Source organism: Numida meleagris, chromosome 17 (assembly GCF_002078875.1).
Source record: "Numida meleagris isolate 19003 breed g44 Domestic line chromosome 17, NumMel1.0, whole genome shotgun sequence".
Taxonomy (NCBI): Eukaryota; Metazoa; Chordata; class Aves; order Galliformes; family Numididae; genus Numida; species Numida meleagris.
The window spans coordinates 7,786,636-7,805,691 of NC_034425.1; the positions used below are offsets into that span (position 1 = coordinate 7,786,636).

General features: G+C 43.0%; 1 protein-coding gene across 2 annotated transcripts in view; it reads left to right on the forward strand.

Moving 5' to 3' along the window:
• Positions 251-19,056, forward strand: part of TEX2 (testis expressed 2) — a 44,822-nt gene continuing 26,016 nt past the window's right edge. Inside the window, exon 1 of one of the 2 annotated variants that reach the window (XM_021414742.1) lies at positions 251-402. The gene's annotated coding sequence lies outside the window, so the exon portion shown is untranslated. Of the gene's footprint in view, positions 403-17,907; positions 18,965-19,056 lie in introns of those variants that run through there. The other variant, XM_021414740.1, reaches the window with a different exon arrangement.

The following is a 19,056-nucleotide window of genomic DNA, read 5'->3' on the forward strand; positions in this document are numbered from 1 at the left end:
CCCGCGCAGCGCCGCGCTCCCCTCCGCCGCACCGCACCGCTCCGCACCGCTGGGCCGGGAAGCGCCGCCGCGGCGCTCGGCGTGAGAACCCGGTGGGGTGCGGACACGGAGCGAGGAGGGGAAGGGGCGTCCGGCGGCCGAGGAAGGCGGAGGAAGGCCGGGCCTGGGGCAGGGCGGAGCCGGGCCGCGGCCGAAGCGGCGGGGAGGGGCCGTTCCGCTGGGCCCCCCGGGCTCGGGCCGCTCACGGCTGCGGGCCGGTGCCTGTGGGTGAGCCGTGTTGAGGGGCGCGGGCCGACCCGCCCTGGGCTTAATGCGGTTATTTGTGCCGTTGTTGGGCGCGGGTCGGCGGGGTGCAGTTACTGCCGGCGGTGTGACGGAGAGGAGCGTTGGCTGAGGCAGGAGGTGCGCTCTGATGGGGGCTCCGCTGGAGTAGAAGCGATGCCTTAAAAGCAGGCGGCGGAGCAGGGTGTAACGCGTATTGCTGATGGAACTCGCGGGGAGAAAGTTTATGTCTGTCACCTCGAATTGTTTCCTTTTTCTTGTCCTAGATGTCAGCGTTTCAGCTCCTGATCCTCTTTTAATTGTCAGTGTAATTGTATTTTAGCTCTCCGTTGCAGCTCAGTGTCATTTCATCACGTGCTGAAGTTCCTTCTAAATGTCTGTGCTCAACTTATTTGCTGACAAATACTATCATCAGTGTCTTAAGGAGCTCCTGCAATAGCTGTCGTCTTGGGGACTTCAGTGCGGGTGAAATGAAACTTTTGTAACTCTCCCGTTGTAACTGTGAGGTAAATTGCTGTGCGTCTGGAATGCTGTTAAGATGCTTTGTCATACTCCTCTGTCTTCACACAACTCCTCTTTCAAGATGCTCTTGCCTGCAGAACTCAGGGAAACAACGCAATTTCACAATCTCAGGGCTTTATTTGGAATTTATAATAACTATGTTCTTCATCTGAATAAAATTCAAGGAGTGTGAGTGAGTACTTGCTTTCAATTTTCTCCAAATTGAAGAGGTGTTAAATTAGAGATAAAAACACTTTAACTTAAGCAAAAGAAAGTAAATAATACTGTTGGTGTTAGAACTGGCTTTTAGAGACTCACATTCTTTTGTTATATAGGAGAGCTTACTGTTATGGTGGCCTTTCAAGCTGATCCAATGCACTGCCTTGCTGCGGGTGGTATGTTATTAACTCTCCGCGTAGCTGCTGAGGTGTGAGGTAGTGTTTCTGAGCAGGGGTGAGTAAGGAGCTTTGTCTTTTGAGCAAAAGGAAAAAAGATAATCGTGTACTCCGAGGCATCTTTTATCGGACTCTGCGTGGCTCCTGTTTGGTGTCCCCTGGGGATTGTATCGGTGAGCTCAGTACACCTCTGGGAAACTTTGCTTTTGGTCTGTGCAAAGAATTTCCTTAAATGACCTGTGTTACCTTTATTTTAGAAAAGAAAATCCATTAATAAAATCCGAAGTGAAAACTTGAAGTTCACAGCCCAATGAAGTACGTTTGTTGGTTGCTTACTTCTTTCAGTTTGGACGATAACTTTATTCAGTAGCTTCGAGTATTGATGGCAAATAGTTATTCATAAGTAAATGAACTCTAAGATAACTGTAGTACGTACTAAGGAATACGAAGTCTGAAACATAAGCAGAGTGTTTAATGCAAGTAATTTCCCTTTTATGCCGTAAGTGTAAATAAAGCAATGGGTGATAGTGAAAGTTACTTGTAAAAAAGGGATAAAGTAACAGGAATGAGCTTGAAATCACGTTGATAGATGTTGAGATCGTGCTGCCCTAACCTCACCTTTCTGTGCTTAGTAAACCTGATCTGTTAGGTGAAATCAGAGTAAAGAAATCACTCGCAGCTTGCCTGAGAGGCCGCCAGCCTTGTGTTGTGTGGGATGGACAGATGACCAGTTGTGAGCGCAGCGCTGAATGTGCATAAAGGTGGTGTTCCCCTGTCCTGTTCTCTGTGCGATGCTGAGGACCAAGCCTTAGCCTGTCATGGCCCAGGAGATATGTAACTTGTGGCACGGTGTGTAGCTGCTGGGGTAGGCTATACCTGCCCAGGAGCTGAAGGATAAAGCTTCTCAGTTAGGATAAATTGTAAGTTTCAAGGGAATGAAAAGTAAGTTGGGTAAATTTTGGTCTTATGTACATTCTTGGAGCTCAGAAAGGTCGCTTAAAATCTCTGGATTTTCCTTCTTTTCCGTTGGCAAGCTAGAAATGCTGCTGTCAGATGTCTGCACTAAGTGGTAGTGTTAATTCAGTGTGCTCTGAAACATTTATCCTTGAATAAAGGCGTTATGTTCTGGAAATCCTTACTGCCCAAAGTGAATCAATTAGATGACAATGTATGTTGGAAAAGGAGAGTGTAATGTAGGCTGAGAGATTAGCAAAATAAAGATCAGAGTTAATGCTGTGAGCCTTCATGAGAACATACTTGGTATTGGAAGAGCCATAATATATTCAGAGTAGAAATGTACTCTGGAAATGCATAACGATGCCATGTGTGGCCAAAAAAGGGAATGAACAATGACTTTTCTTACTCTAGGTAATGTAAAGTGGATGGTAGAAAGAATGCCCCGTGATTTCAAGGGACAGATGAGGAACAGTGAAATATGGAGAGAATGATGCCAGGTGTCAGGGCTGATGAAGAACGCGGCACTTAAGGGCCAGATGAGGGAGTTAAGTAAGGCAGTGTTGGCTTTGCACTGGGATGTAGTGAAAGACCTGTTCAAACAAAAGCCTCTATACAAAGTTGTCTGAACTTTCACGTATTTTCTCTCACGTTGACCCCCGAGAACTCTGAAGGTCAAAGCCAGCCCTGCAACATTCCACACAACTACCTTTTTTCCTTGGGTCCTGCCCTTGATGAAAGGCTCAAAGTTGGCCCCGTTGGGCAAGAGTTGGACCAGACTAACTCCAGAGTTCTCTTTCAGCATAAATTATTTTTTTGATTCTATTAAAGTGCTCTGGAGAATAAATGACAAGCATAAATGTAACTTCCATGCTTTGTGTAGTGCAACGTCTCTGTCAGATTTTAACAAGTCAGGTAATAAGCAAGTTTATTGTATTTTAAGCTTTCACCTATGTTTCTGTAGAAAACACCAAGCTGCTTGTAGTGGAAAACCCTATTCATAAAACACTTCATTTTTCCAAGGTGCTCTGCAATGATTGAAAAAGATTCTTTCTTCTCTGAAGAGCTTGTATTTCAGGAGACAGCAACGACTACGTGAAGGCAATAGTGAGAAAATATGGGCAGGCAGTGATTTTTAGTGTACTAATGGTACAACTATTAAGCTTTTTTAAGGCATTATGACGAAGGAGAGACTTAAAAAAGAATTTGATGGAGAGCAATTTTGTAACTGTATTGATTTTTATTAGATTTGGTTCCTTTAGTCTAATTCCCCTATTCACTGCCTTTTGTGTGCAGAAAAAGCTGATTTTTCCAGGTGCCTTTTTGGCTGTTAGTGCTCTCCAACTACTTTAGCCTCTTCCTGAGTTTGACTGAGCTCAGCTGGTGCAAAGGCTGCCTCCTGGGGAGCAGTCTCTTCTCTGTTGCCCTGTGATGATGCCTCCAGCCCAACAGCTGGAGAAAAGGAGTATTTGATGTTAAGGGAGCAAAAGCAGGACTGCTAAGCACGGTGTTGTCTGTCCCTCAGAAAGAGCAACACTTATGGCCGTCGGAGGTACCACAGGCATCTGTTAACAGGTTCAGAATTTTGAAGGCAGAAAGTTAATAATTATCAGTCAAGATCTCATTACGACTTGAGGCAACAAAACATGAAGATTTGTTGACGCATGGCCCTGCCTCTGTGTGCCCATTCACCCAGGGGTGCTTGAGGATTGATACTTAACCACCTGAAGAGTCAGCACTCGGATGTGTTGCTCCTCAGAAGATCTGGAGGTGAATGGAGTTGCCTGGGTTCGGGCCAAGCTCTGCATAGTGTATGTCCAAAAGAACCTGTTTAGTGAGGAAATGAAATGTGAATCCTTTAAGATGACATTTAAGTTCTTTCACACAAATCCTTTATTGGAATAGCTCTGCACTAGAGGCTGCAATATGTTAACTTAGTTTCATGAGTTTTGTGCATGCTTATAGAGCAATAAAACCTCTCTTTGGCAAGCACAGTAAGTATACGCCCAGCAGAGTATGACTTCCAATCCGACCAATTCTTTAATGATTTGCCTGTGCTGCTATTCCCATGCTGGCTGCCTTCTGTGTAGCTTTCTGCCATGCAGCAGGGCTGTTGCAGCAATAAATGATTTTGCCTCCCCAGGCAATGGAGGCATCCTATTTAAGACCTGATTAACAGACACACTGCGTTTTCATTTAATGGGAGTCCTTGATGACCAGTATCTCTGGAAAATAAAAAAGTGTCTTAAGTTGAAATTACTCAATTCAGGTATCTGAGAGGAGTTGCCCCTGAACTTCCTCTGTTAGCCAGAGCTGGTCCCACTGCTGTTGGAAGACCTGGGAGATGGGGAGCAGAGGAGCAAGTTTGGGCCATGGTTGGTTGGAGCGGCTGAAACAACTGCAGGGTGCAGTTCCCTGTGTAAGTGTTGCAGGTATTTGTCCTTCCTGCTCCTCCCTCTGCAAGGAGAGGAGTTCTGATGTGTTGGGTTGTTTATGACTATCTTTATTCTCTGGGTATGCAGAACTACTGTCTCTGATTAAGTCTGTTGTTAATCATTGGAGAGAGATGAGAATATCATGGTGGAAAAGGGTATATTCTCTGGTCTGTCATCTTGCCCTCCTGCTCGTCAGAGTTTCTAGCTTTCAGTTTATTGACTTTCTCCCCTGTCTGCTTTAACTCTGTCCTCTCCAAAAAGCCAAGTGTGTTACTCTGCTGTACAGAGACCAAATCTACATGGCATAAGGGTTAAGTTAGCGTTCTAGAAGAGAAGATGACTGAGGGACGTGGGATGACAAGATCAATAAAACATAGTAAACAGTGGTGTTTTCCCATAAGGGCCAGGAGGGTAGCACAAATGAATTGTTGTATGAACTGGGCTTTAATATTCATTACCTGGTGGCTCTGTGGTTTATAAACTGTTCTGCCCTCTGACCCCACTGGTGTTGGATGACAAGAACATGGCAGAAGAATGTCCCCTGGTGCTGCAGCAAATATTGGGTATCTTGGACTGCTTATCCTGTCAGTGGTGGATTCCTACCCTGAAGCTTTGAGAAGACGGGATGGTCGAGTTGAAAGGAGGGTCTCTGAAAAGACACTCACTCAGGATTTAGGACATCCTTCTAAAAGGTCCGAGTCCTAAAAATTGCTGTATTGGGTTTAAGTAACTTATGCAGAAGACGGAGAGCTCTAAGTCTCTAGATCTTATTCTGGATTCCAAGTGTTCTTTTTAACTTCAGTTCTAGAATAGGACTGCAAAAATATAGGCACAAAGCAGGCTAGTGTCTACTTCGGAAATTTCAAAGCAGATGATGGCAGACTGAAACATGCAACTGCAACCTGTTGTGAGCAGAAATGAAGTTATGGTCTGAAATTAAATAGCTGCAAAAATCATTTTGTGTCATTGGAAGTCAGGTTTTAGATAGAGGAAATAATAATGTTTTATGAGCCCAAACAGGCTCCAAGAATAAGGCTTCTATGAGAGGAAGGAAGATAGTCATGCTCATTACCGTGGTAGTTTGGTTGGGCAATAGTGCCTGACATGTGACCCTGACAGCAGACAGTGGGAGCTGTTGCCTGGGTTTGGCTCAGAGTATCCTCAAGTTGAGGCTGGAAATTGTGCAACCCATTTCACATTCTGCCCTGATATTGTGTAATGTTTGGGGCTGAATGCATTTGTAAATGTGTTTTGGTGATAAATGAAGTGATCCATGTATTCCCTCTCTGGTTTGTAACTGCTGAGAAGTTTGATAAGGCTTATCATTCTGAGACCTTCTCAGTAGCATTCTTGTCAAATTGCCTTCACACGTCTTCCTGTGTGACCTGGCTTGAAGTATTAAATGAATTGGGAAGAGGAGAAGGAAGAAGAGGAGGTGATCTGTCAGCTCAAAAGTGTGCTGGTTAATGAAGGCTTTGCCAGGCCTTTAATAATCCTTCTGAGCAAACAAATGGCAACTCTTGCACCTTTAGGAAAATGATAACATTACTACTATTCATTTTGCTGTGGGAATTGCAAGAGGCGTAGATGGAGAAAGGAGCAGTAGTCCAGGACAACCATCTCCTGCTCTGTAATTCCAGTTACTGTTCCCTTTACAACAACAGGCCTCTTTTTCCAAGGTGCTGTAACACTGCCTAGGGGTTACAGATAAACTGAAGATTCATGCCTGACACTTCTAGAAAAGCACACAGACTCTCAGAGTCTAAGAAAAGATTGATTTAGAGATGTATTAGATTTAAGAGCATAAATGTCTGCTTGCATGGACCTTGGTTTCTTTCATTGTGAAGCTTTGAGGGTTTGTAGCTCTTCCTCAGTGTTGGATAGGTGTTACAAATGTGTGATTTCTGAATTGGGACCACTTTTCACTTTTCTGGTTGCTAGATTTTTAAAATTCTACCTAGATATTTTTTATTCTTTCTACCAACCTAAAAGCTCAAAATTAAACATTAAAATGAGAAAATGGCTGTTACAGCACTGTGTTGTTCTAGTACTTCACTCTCATGGTGTGTGTGTATATATATATACACATATATATATATATTTAAAATTTGCTTCTTGCATCCCAGTGCCACGAGCAGTGTATTTACCAGTGAGGCTGTTTAATGGAGAGGAGCTTGTCTCCCTGCATGGTGGTGAATGCAAGGTGAAAAGATTTCCATTCCTTGTCTGGGTTTCCACTTGCACTGCTCTTCAGTTTCCCCAAAAGAGCACCCAGGCCAGTCTCTGAAGTCTGAACTATATATAGCACGGCAGAGGCAGCCCTCATCAGCTGCTTGTCACCTCACCCTGGAAGACTGGCACAACTGACACTGTGCTTGGCTTCCCTGACTTGACTGCTCACTAATTAAAAGCCTCTCGTAAATGACTACACCCCTGCTGTACGGTGATGTATGAGGAAGTGAGTACGTATGCACTCACTGAATTATTAACATACGTAATTTAGAGTTTGTACAGCTGATTGACTCTGTTTAATAAAAGAGCGTGAGGTAGATGTGTCAAGCATGTATATAAAAACACTGCCCTGTGTGTGAAGTGAGGATTGCCTGCATAAAGCTGTAATTGAAGAAAGCAGGATGTGGCTCGAAGACAGATATTTCTCTTTGCCCTTTTGAGTCCATCTGGTGACTTTCTGTTCTTTTATCTCTCAGCAAATCAAGACCTTAATGCTGATGACCTAAAATTAGTTTCCTTGCAGCTACTTGAATATCGCTTTTTCTGTGAATGTGCAGGCAAAAACGTAACCTGTGTTCAGGGGAATGCATTGGTTCTTAGTTGTTTTATCAAGTAGCTGAGAATACAGACATTATCTCTGCAATAATAGAAACTTTTATGTTGTTGAAGTCACTGGCAGCTTTTGTTAGATAAACATAACTAGGATAGTAGCTGTCTACTGGATAGCAAATGCAGACTGAGAAAAGGATGATTGTAGTCTTTTTTTTTTTTTTTTTATCTGAAGAAACTGCAAAGAACAGTAAAAGCAGCAAGCCTGCGTGGATACTAGTTAAATTTAAAGTAGAGCTGGGATTCTTAAAAAATTAATAGAAGAAAAAAAGCCATTTTCTTAATCTTGCAGTATTAATACAGCAGGCAGCTGTGGAATCCGAGTACGTGTGTCCTGAGGCCCTGACTATCTGCTCTTGTCGTTTTCAGCCTCTAGGTTTGTTGGATGGGGTCCTGGAGGCAGCTCCCTCCGTTCCCACTTAGGGAAGCAGGACCTGCAGCTCCACGTGCAGCTCCATGTGCAGCAGGCCGGGGCTCCTGTCTGCATCTCTGCCATGCGAAGGCCTGGAGGAATCATTTCATGTATAGGTGTTGTCCTGTTACCCGAGTCTACGTGAGGTCTGCTCTCCTCTGTGAGAAGGGCCTATGTCTGCCTGTGTGCTGGATGAGTGAATTATAGCCTGTAGGAAGAAATAATTGCTGAAAGGAATGAGTAATGGCTGTGTTGCTTCCCGCTTTATTGATCTTTGGAAACTACTTTTCACCGGGGGAGCGAGAACACTTTCCAAAGTGCTGAAAACTTGAGAAAGTGGTTAACTAACTGGAACCTTTCAGAAAACTTTGACTTTTTGTCTTAAGTTCAGGGCCAGGTAGGTGCTGTGATGCTAGTCGGGGAAGGAGAATGCTGTTCATATTCCTCCCAGTCTTATTTTGTTTACTTCTTTTGAGACTTCACGTGACAAAGCGTCTTTCTAAAGGTGTTACCAGTGCTCACGTTTTGAGAGAGAAAAAGAGTAGGAAGGATCTTCTCATGGCTTTGTTGTGTCAGGGTATGAGCAAAAGGGCCCTGAGGTATGTGAAGGCACCAGTCTGTCCTCATGGCATCCTGATTTTTTTTCTCCTTATCACAAATGCAGTGTCTTTATATCTTCTTTTCTATAATAGGATCCTATTAATTCAGATTACTTGCCAAGTTGTTTTTCTTTCATGTATCTATCTGCCATAGTTTCTTAGCAATTAAGATAAAAAAAAATATTTTGTGGGAGGTGCTCATCATTTTCTGACTCAGTTGATTTCAATAAGAATCAAGCCTGTAAAGCAGCTGTTGCACTCAGGCAGTCTGTAATTGACCTATAATATACTGCAATTAAAATGTATCTCAGCTTTTGGAAACATAAATTACCCCAATCATACTTTGGGGAGGAAAGCTTAATACATTAACTATTGCTCTGTTTTGGAGGAGAATGCAAATCAAGTCAGTGCCTTCTACTGTGCTGTCCTGGCTTTGGCAGTGATCTTCATGTTCTAGGGAGCAAAGTCCAGGGAAGATTCTTGCCAACTTCTGTCAGTTAATTAGTTTACACCTTGAAACGTCTTGAGTTATAAATACTACGTGAAAAATAGGGAAGCGTTCGCTTAAATGAGATCACAGCTGTAAATGCTCTTGCCTTCTGCTTCTTTTGCCTTACATATTTTTGTGGAAGTTGTCAAATACTTGAATGCCCACAATAGAATGGCTGGGAATGTTGTGGTTGCTTCAGAGCTGTGCTCGTGAGATGTGTATTTTCTGTGCGTCTCTTGCAATCTAGTATTGGGAAGGTGCAGTAGTGCTGAACTGCTGCATTTCAGTTTCCAGGTATTTGGACTGAATGTAAATGTGAATGAAGCAAAATGAATGTTGCCTTAACCAGGTTCTGTGCAGAATTTGACATTTGGTTTACTGGTAATGATACGGACAAGACTCTTCTGAGTTATTTTTACCTTCTGTTAATCTTCTGTGGTTCCTTCTATGAATTAGAAGTCAAAGGAATTAGAAGCATAGAAGCCATTACTGGTAGCTTATGATTTCTACATACTGGTTGCCAGAGTAAGATGGGCCGTTTCATCTTCAGCGGGTTATTAGTCTTTGCTATTGCCCTTTTAGTAAGTTAGTAGATTCTGTATGATCTTATTTGTTTGAAACACTGTGTGAACACTGATCTTCAGTGAGGTAACAAAATTTTTTCTCGCTCCCCTTACAATCCTAAAACTCCAAGTAACGTGATTTCCCGCACAGGTCCTTCAAAGAAGTCTGGAAATCTGGCCTGCAAACCATTTCCTTTCCAAATCAGATCACGCAGAGCTTTATTTGGTCGCGTGGTACTGATGTGTGCTGCTTGCCTTCACAGTTTCCAGGCAGCATGAGTTGCTGCAAATACCCTCATTGGTTTTTGCTCACATCAGCGGCAGGCAGGGGCTGCTCGGCGTGGAGGAGCAGAGCTGCTTGCAAGGCTGCCTCTCCCAGCTGAAGGACACGAAGTGGGAGGAACAGTTTAAGAACTAAAACAAATCTTGCAGAACACGCTGACTTTTGGTTTGAATTACTGTTGAATTCCTTTTGTTCCACCGCTTCTCAAACTCAGAAAATTCGCGGCTCTGAAAAGATTAGATGTGAAGATGTGCTGTTAGTGACCTTTTCCTTTGGAGCCCTCTGGGGATTACGTTTTCAGACTTCTGAGAAATTCTGGTCTGCCCTGTCTGGAAAGCATTTTTTTTTGCATTCATCAAAGACTCTTCTTGCTTCCCGTGGGTAGATGAGGCAGAAGGAGGAGGCCTGTGTAACCAGGACCCCTCTCTCGGCAGCCTTCTCTTTTAACGGAGGTGGCTTGTTATGTGCTTCTGAGTGCCTTAGGTTAATGAACTTTCACATTTGAGTACAGCCACCTTTGTATGTATGGATACTTCTTTATTTGTGTATTTCTAAGGTCAATGCTGCCCTCCTCTTCCCGTGGAAAAAGGGAACTTTCTGCAAGAAGCCTGGCAGTGCTTACTTGTTTTTCTTTACTTTTTCTGCCAACTGCCTGGGGATTTGCTGTCCAAAAGTTGAAAAAATACCACCATAGCTGGAGGATGAGAGATCAGAGAGCAGCTAATCCTCAGATCAGGACGGCGTTGTGCCTGGGGCGTGCGGGTCCTGGGCATCTGAAGGCATCTGTGCTTCTTTTGAGGAGAGGAGGGAAGCAGTGAGGAAAGAGGAGAAGGCACCACACCACGGATCCTTCAAGAGAGGCACCCTAACAGTACACGAGTTTGTTTGGTTCAGTATAATATGCAGTGTGAGATTTTGTGGTGTGTTAGTGAAATGAATGTGAATGTAAAGAAGTTCTTGAACTCTCACGTGTTACCTATATGCAGTTTCTCCTGCTGATACGCATTGGGATTGTTGGGAAAAATGAGTGTAACAGAGCTCTGGTAAACCCTTCCCGACTGAGGATTCAGAGCAGCCTGTTTTTCTGTAAGTCACTTAGTGACATTTCCCCCAAAGTTTTTTATAGTGACCTTTAATTTAATCAGTGATGTGGGCAGCATTCTCAACTGTGGACTAATCCAAAGGGGTTTTAGATAATCTTTCATCAGATTAATGAGGAGTGGATTCTTTTTTTTTCCTCCCCAGCGAGATAAGGAGAGAGTTAGCGCTGCGTAGATTAGTGCTATCCTTCAGCATTTGCCCTCTCAATAAGATGTGATCTTTTGGGGTGTAATTCTCTTTGAAGTTTTCTGTCTTTGAGGAAAGTGGTTTAGTGAGAACTGTCGGTGATAGGTGGACAGTTGGACTGGATGATCTTGTAGATCTTTTCCAACCTTCATGATTCTGTGATTCTAAAGATGTGCAGCTTCTGCAGTACCGGTAATTCAGATTTGTTCTCTCCTCCCTTTTAGAAGAGAAGAGATGCAGCAGTTCTGTGTTTAGTGCTCCCAATTGCCCAGGGACTGGTGGGCTCTTTTGCTCCCTTTGCTGTTGCGTGACTGAAGGGCATGCGTTGGGCAGCTGGTGCAGCAGCTCCAGGAGGGGAGGCCCGACCCGGCTGCTGTGCTGGGTGGGAAGAGCTGCGGGCTGTGCCACAGGCTCACCCTCTGTCTGTCTACCTGCTGTGTTGGTAGTGCCTTTATTTCTAAATCCCATTCTGCGGGAGCACTAAATAAGGGAGTTTTGGATGGAAAAGATGCTACACGTTGCTAGCAGTTGTGGATGATAAAGAAACAAGAATAACGTCGTTAATAGGAGGAAAGCATGTGAATGGAGGAAGTATGTGCTGGAAGCTGAATGTGTTCTCCTTGTGCATACTGGAAATCCACTGCCTTCAGTGACGTTACCCAGCAGCAGCTGTCTGGACACGCCATCGGGTTTGTTGTGCTGCCCAAGTCCTTTCTCCTCGCTGCCTGCAGCCCTCTGCTCCCAGCTCTGGGGACATGTGCACGCTGTGCTGCTACCAGAGGCACAGATAGTTTTCCCAGCTAGCTTTGTCTCATGCTCTGATGGACTTGCTGTTGGCCCTGTGCTTCATCTAGTGCTGATGCGAGTTGCTTTGGCTGCTGGGGCTGAGGCTTGCTTCTGTTGTCCAGCAGCACAGACATCGTTCTGTGAGTGGGACCCAAGGCTGGAAGGGGTTCAGGAGCCCCCCCTGTCCTGCAGCTGCACTGTGGGCAGTTTGCAGCAGCTTTCTGTGCTTTGCATGTCCTTGTTTGTAAAAATAATAACTGTTGTAAAAAATGGCAAGATACTGTGACTTGTCTCTGCCCACTGGTTGCTGTTCTTCTGTGTGTTATCGCTTGTTTTGGTTGTGCTTTGGATTAAGTTTTTTTTCTCTCATTTCAAATGTTCTGTTTCTTATAAATGCTGTTTTACATCAGTCTTAAGAGTAGCGTTTAGCAGGACAGAAGTAGTTCATATTTTCTGGGTTTTTGGCAGCTTCTAAGTGCTTCCTCTTCTGTTTGTCGAAGTTAAACTCTGGTGCAGCTTTATGAAGTTCTTGATGCAAGCAATATGTCATGGAAGGAGAGTGGGAAAGAATAGTAAGTAATCTTTCATTGGAGGAGGCAGAGAAGCTAACGTGGTAGCTGACCTTTCGTAAGTCTTTGGGGAAAATGTTAAGGTAGAATAGACCCACTTAGCTAACATTGAGCAATTTTTCTCCGATCATTTTTGAAACATAGATGGGAGCTTGTAGGAAGGGCCTTATTAGTATTGCCTGTCTTCAAAATTACTGGGACTTCTATCAGACTACTTATTTGCCACAGCAATTTGTATTTGACCTTTCTGTCCTAGATTTCGGTAAATAACTCCTCTTGCATCTCTGATAGATTTATAGTTCTCATTAAAAGTATTCTCAAAGGTGATACCTTTATGTGAAAGGTCCTGAGCAAGATGTCAAGTATTCCTCGATATATCTAAGCACTCATTATTTAACTTGGATTTTCCTAACCTTAAATGCATTTGCATGAAAAATAATCCTTCCTTTATGAGGCTCAGGAAGAACTCCTCTTACAGGTATTCTAACCAGTTTAGCTGCGATAACCTGGTTGACCTCTGTTAAAGGTATGTACTACAGAAGATTTGCATGTATATATGATGGCACATGGTGGGTGACACCACCTCTTTTTGGCTATGTGGGCTATCTGCTGTCATCCTGGTGCTGACTCTTGATGAACACATTGGATTGTATTCTTCCACTACTACTTGATTGATATAAAATATTTCTGTTTCTTTCAAGCCTTTCTCTATTTGTAACTCCAGATTTTCTATATGAAAGTTTTACCATTCTTTATTCCTCTATTTTTCCCATTTGCACCTCAAATTCAGTTGCATTTGACTTGAAAGGTGAAGCAAAACATTCTTCTTACTCATGCTGGAAAGCAAGCTTCAAAGTATTAACTTCAGGTAACTGGATCTCTGACACACATTTCACAGGGTGATCATGTGATGGTAATTACCAACAGCTTTTATGTACTTCATTTAAAAGTAATGACTTTAAGAATAGTAGGTGTTAGCCATGGAATACATTAACTCATGGAAATTCTGGAGGAATTTCTTTTGTGGGTATAAGAGATTTGTACTGTGAGTGATAAGAAAGGATGTTGAAATTGGGTTTTTTATCTTCTTTTGTCTCTTATGGTATAAATGTGTTCAATGAGATGAAATTTATATGGCAGATAATGTTCCATGAGCTGTGATCTCTGCTTCATTGAGATCATTCTGGACTAAATACATTGGAGTTGGCTTCCTAGGCTGCCACTGCGGCCAAGTGCCTAAATCAGGACTGTGACTGATAGGATCACTAATACTTTTGCTTTATTTTGAAGGACTTGAAATGAGACTTCTAGTTCTTAACAGAAGGAGTGTTTTGTGTGATGCTTAGAGTTTTCTCTTACTTATTTTAAATGAGTATTAAAAAATAGCAACAGTTCTCCCATATCTCAGTGCTGGAAAAAAGATACTGGCGTTAGAATTGCCCTGACTATGTTAGTGGAAGATCTTCTGCAGGAATTCTGTCACATGGAGTAGCTGTCTCAAACACACTACTTCTCCTTCCTACCCAAATGGAGGGTAGATTTACGGTATGAATCATTTATCTGTCTTCAGTTTGACACTTGGAAATGACTATTGAATAACCCAAGAGGAAGAAAAGAAAATAGATCCCCTAAAGAAGTACTGCTTTTTCCCCAGCCTAGGAGATGGAAGCTTGCCCAGAGGTTTGCTTCTTGAAAGGGTGATGGCACAGAGGGCTGTAGGTGAGGGCAGAGATGTAATCAGCCTTTCATTTGAACAGCGATGGCAATCTGCATGAAGTCAAAGTGTGGCATTATAAATAATCAAATTGGTGGCTTCCTCGGTAGTAGCTAGGGCTTGTTCTTCTGATGCACTTGATAAGTAAAGGGGAAAAAGATTAAAATGCTTTTTAATAACCTGTAGGACCTTTTCTTCATTTAGCAAGGAAGAAATTCATGTTTTATGTAAAGCTCTCTTTTTCTGATCTACGTTTAACATCAGTGAGCCCCGAAAATAGCCCACTAAGTTTTTGAACCTTGCTACAGATTTTTCCAAGGGTATTTCTGAGCAGAGATGTCCTTTCCCCTTGGTGCAGATGTTGCTTTAAGTCACAGCTGTGTGACTGGCATCGTTGGCCTGTTGCAATGTTGGAATTCAGTTACCCAATTTGCACTGTTTGTCCAACTGAATGATTACGAAAAGCACTGAATTGCTCTACTGAATTTTCCTTCCTTAGTTAATAAATGTGGCTAAATTGAGCTGTATATGAGGTGGATAAAATAAGCATCGCGCACGCGACTTAGGTCTGTTTAAGTTCGTTCCAACTTTCTTGCTCTGTGCACTGGTTAATCTCTTTCTAAATTGTTAGTGTGAACGTGCTTTGTTTTATCTATAAAGTTGACAGCAGAGCTGTCTGAAGTAGGCAGTGCAGTGCCTTTCAAGTATCAATGCTTGTAACAGAAAGTTTCCTTTCACTAATGTAAATATATGACTGACTTGAACTCGTGAGTTCTGAGAGGTTGTACAAAAAGAAGACACTCTCAGCCTATTCTCAAAGCCTGGAAGAGAATTGGATATAGATTTTTTTTGATAAAACTTCAAAATTCTAGGCAAAGAGTACTCAAACTGAGGGAAACTGAGGAATTTTGGTAAAATTCTGAAACGATCCTGGTCCTTCTTGTAATGTGAAGGGTTTAAGTGGGGGGTGAATCCTTTTGAAAGTTTTTGTTTAATTTGATTTTCTTTTCTAAGATATATATGTATTTTAAATCGGCTCTGTCTTAGATGTGAAATTGTCAAGTTAAATGAGGTCAAGGAGAGATTCGGTTACCAATAATGTCATCCTTCAGTTTCTGAAAGGACCCCCAGTGATTTGGAGGGTGCTTGAAAGGCAAAAGGGCCCAGTCCCCTTCCAAAGAGTGTATGAAAGCATTGGTTGTTTGTTTCTGTGTTTACAGGGGGTTGCTAAGAGTAGATCTGTAATAATATGCTCCCACCCTCAAGCTAGATTTAAATGTGCAGTACTGAAAGTGGCCCAAATAAGTGAGCTGTGGCTTGTTTGCTTGCTGGGGCTGAAGTCACCTTGCTCTTCCTCCATGCCAGATTTTTTCCCCTTGACTTAGTTACTGACTTGTGGTTCTTCTCTAAGGTAAGAACGTGGGTTCTGAATCATTCCTACCTTCACTGTTTAGCCTTACATGACTCTTCTGTGCTCTGCCTGTTTCATTCCAGGTGGATGCAGCAGGCAGGTAAGTGTCCTTGTTAGTCGAGGAGCTCGGTGTAGCTTGTAGAATCCTCGCTGTGCTATCGAAGACCAAATGTATGATTAGCAAAAGACATTTGTACGCATGAATTGTTTAAAGTGTTGTTATTGCTAACTTGGAAGTGCATCAAACTTTGGTTTACATGATGAGGAAACACATTCAGCTGTGCTTTGTGAATGATGAGACAGAGAGTAAATGCTCAACTGAACAGCCTAGGTGCACCCAATTGCACCCTGGTTTGCAGACGGGACAGAAATAGACTTATTCTGAATGCTGTTGTACAATATCTGTGTTCTTTGTGTATATATGTATATTCTGTGATCTCCTGATTGCTGACATCCCTCAAATCAGCAGTGGAGGTCCAAAGCTTTAGCTGTCTCTTGAAAGTAATCTGCTTTGTGAGCCTTATCCCACTTCCTATGTGTGTATGGGCTGCCTACCACCACAGCTGTGGTTGCAACCAGAGATGTGTATCGTAGGTCAAATCTTAGCATTGCCCACTAGCAATACAGAGTTAAGATTGCTCAAAAGAGTTGTAAAATAAATTTCTGCTACCATAGCCAGAAATCACATACTAGCAAAATTATTGCAATAAATTCATTCGTTTTGAATTCTCCTTGCACTGTGGGTTGAGCTTTTCTGTGGTTTGCTGGAAAAACTGTAGCCTCTGATTGTTTGCCTTTGGCTGAATTGCTTCTGCTTTACAAATAGTTGATAGCTTTGTTAGAGAGCAGAATGGACATGGACAATGCATTCTGGATGTTGTGCACAGTGGTGAATATACAAGTAGCTAATGTGAACAAGCCATTTGGACACCGCGCGGTGCCATTAATACCTCTCCTTCCCCACCTTCTGAAAGAGCAATGTGATTTTTGTGAAGCAAAATTCTCATTTCTGGAGAAAGCTGTGTTTAGGCAAACGCACAGATTGTGTGAGTGCTTGGCTATCTCTACAGACGTTCTCCCTACCCTTCCACTCCCAAGTACTCAAAGTAAAATCTGACTCTTTCCACCTCTTGTATTTGAATAGGAATTGTCAAAGCTGATTCTCATGAGTCCTTTCTGTGACGTGCGTTGTGAGAGCGGGAGATATGAGACAAATACAGAACCCTTCCCTCATTAATAGGCATCCCAATTAGTCATCCCCTGTGGCGTAAGAGCACTTGTTAGTGTAGCAACACTTCTAAAAGGTGTCATGGCCTGAGCCGGCCACGCGCTGCCCGGCACCTGGTCTCTCTCTGGGTGTTCCTGTTTGTCAGAAGGTGAATCGTGGTGTGGTGACAGTGCGTTGTCATCCAGGTGGAAAACATCCTCAGCTACTGCACTGCAACACAGCCGTGCTCTGTGGGAAAGGGCTGAGCAAAACAGCCTCCTGTTCCCAGGCAGCGTGCGTGCACTGCTTGCTTGGCGGCAGCAGCTGCGGTGTGGAAGTGCTGCCTGGAGGTGTGGGCTCTGAGCTGCTCTCAGGTGTGTGGGGTGATGCGGGTCGTTAGCACAGCAGGGGGAAGTGGCGGTAGCTGTGCAGCTCTCTCGTTCCACCCTGCACAAGCATCCAAAGTTCCAACTTTTGTGGGGAGAGGAGTTGTTTTCATAGCAGCCTCCTTCCCTTGCAGGTAAAAGTTCATGTTTTGAGTTGTTTGAAGCCTGAGCATCTAAGATTTAGTACCAACCGTTGCATAAATAAAACCATTACCTTACATATTTAGAATCAATGCTGAAAACAAAGAAGGCAGTAGGGGAGATGGGCACAGTGTAGCTTTTCCAAAGAAGAATCAGTAGAAGGCTACATTTCTGGAAGTATCCGTGTAATCTGCAAATGGTTGGTTTGGGTCCGTGAGGTCCTCACGCAGGAGACAGTGGTTCCCCGCAGCTGAGAAAGGAAATGAGGAATAGTAAAACATGGAAGTAGTGAGGGACAGTTGAGCAAGGCTGAGAAGTACTTCTTTGCTCAAATAGAAATGGTCATTTCTGGAAATCAGTCGCCTCCACTGAAATACCGCTCGGACTCCCGGGCCGGGTGCTGAGGGTGTTGGATATCACAATGTTAGCCCATTTGTGGCATGGGCTGAGGGTGCCAAAGTGCAAGTATAGTTGGGTTATGTTGGTTTTTTGCTGCTATTGATATTGCTGATTTAGGAACGTGTTTTTGTGAGACATAATTCATGGAAACTTGTTCAAGGTTGGGGAAATATTGTCTAATTGAGAATTTCCTTCATTTCTGTGATAACTAGTTAATCATGATGTTAAAAAAAACTTTTTTTTACCTGTTCAGGAAGCAGCAAAACCTTTGCTGGTAAGCTTGCTGTGTGGAAGTAAGCTTTATCTGTTTCAGGTAATTAGCACTGCATTAGCACAGCATAGCAACTGGTCGTTAAACATAAGGTTTAAACTATTAAACTATATTAACTATTAACTATACAGTGTAAACATAGTGTGCTAAGGCTTTAAGCAAAAATGCGACTTTCTAACTGAATTAAAAACAACACATTAGAAATGCTGTTGGGGTGCCAGTAGTCAACCTTTCTTCTCCTGCAGTCTTAATGTTCGGTTAGTGCAGAGCAGGCTGATGTCAGTAGCATCTTGTGTAAGTGTAGGTCTTATGTGGTGGTTTTTCTTTTCCTTCCTTGGTGGATAGTGTTGTAATGGCTGAATCACCTGTAAGATGTGTGGATATTATTTGTACTTCCAAATTTTGGTTGGCCAGTCTCACAGTTTCACAACTAGTGCGAAACCTTTCAGAAATGTGAGAGCTTATGGTCCAGAGTTAGCTGAATGGTAGTAAAGTTGGATATATATCTTGTCCAGTGTTGATTTTTGTTTCTTTTTTTTTAACTCCCCAGAATAAATATGAGTGCATGTCTTTCAAAAAGAAATCTGCTGTACGAACAACGTGAGATGGAACTGTGTCCTTAAGAAGAATGGGTTCTGTGTGCTGGTGGTTCCCAAGTGTGCTAATCTAACAGGGAAATGAAAGATCAAGTTTCTCACTAACACTCAGCTGGTTATACATGTGACTGATAAATACATATCTAATCTTCTGAGTAACTGACAGTTCTTGCTATCTGGGTAAATAAGTACTTGCCCCACAGAAGTGGCAGGAAAGCTAACAGTCTGAGTCTTAGGTGGTCTGGAGGCACAGCTCCATCAGTGGCAGAGGAAAACAGTTCCACAGTAGAAGCTGAAGCCAGAACCTGAGCTTGAGGCAGAATTTTGAAGGCAGCAGGGAACAGAATGGTTAACAACTTGGAGCCATGCAAAGGACAACCATACTGAGTAGGAAGTTGTGGACAGGAATCCTCTTCTGATCTAACGTGACTAGATAAGCCAGGTAACAAAGATCTGCTGTTTAAAAATGTTCAACCCAGCTCATTTTACAGACGGCTTAAAAAATGTTTATGTGGACAGCTCTACTAGAAGTTG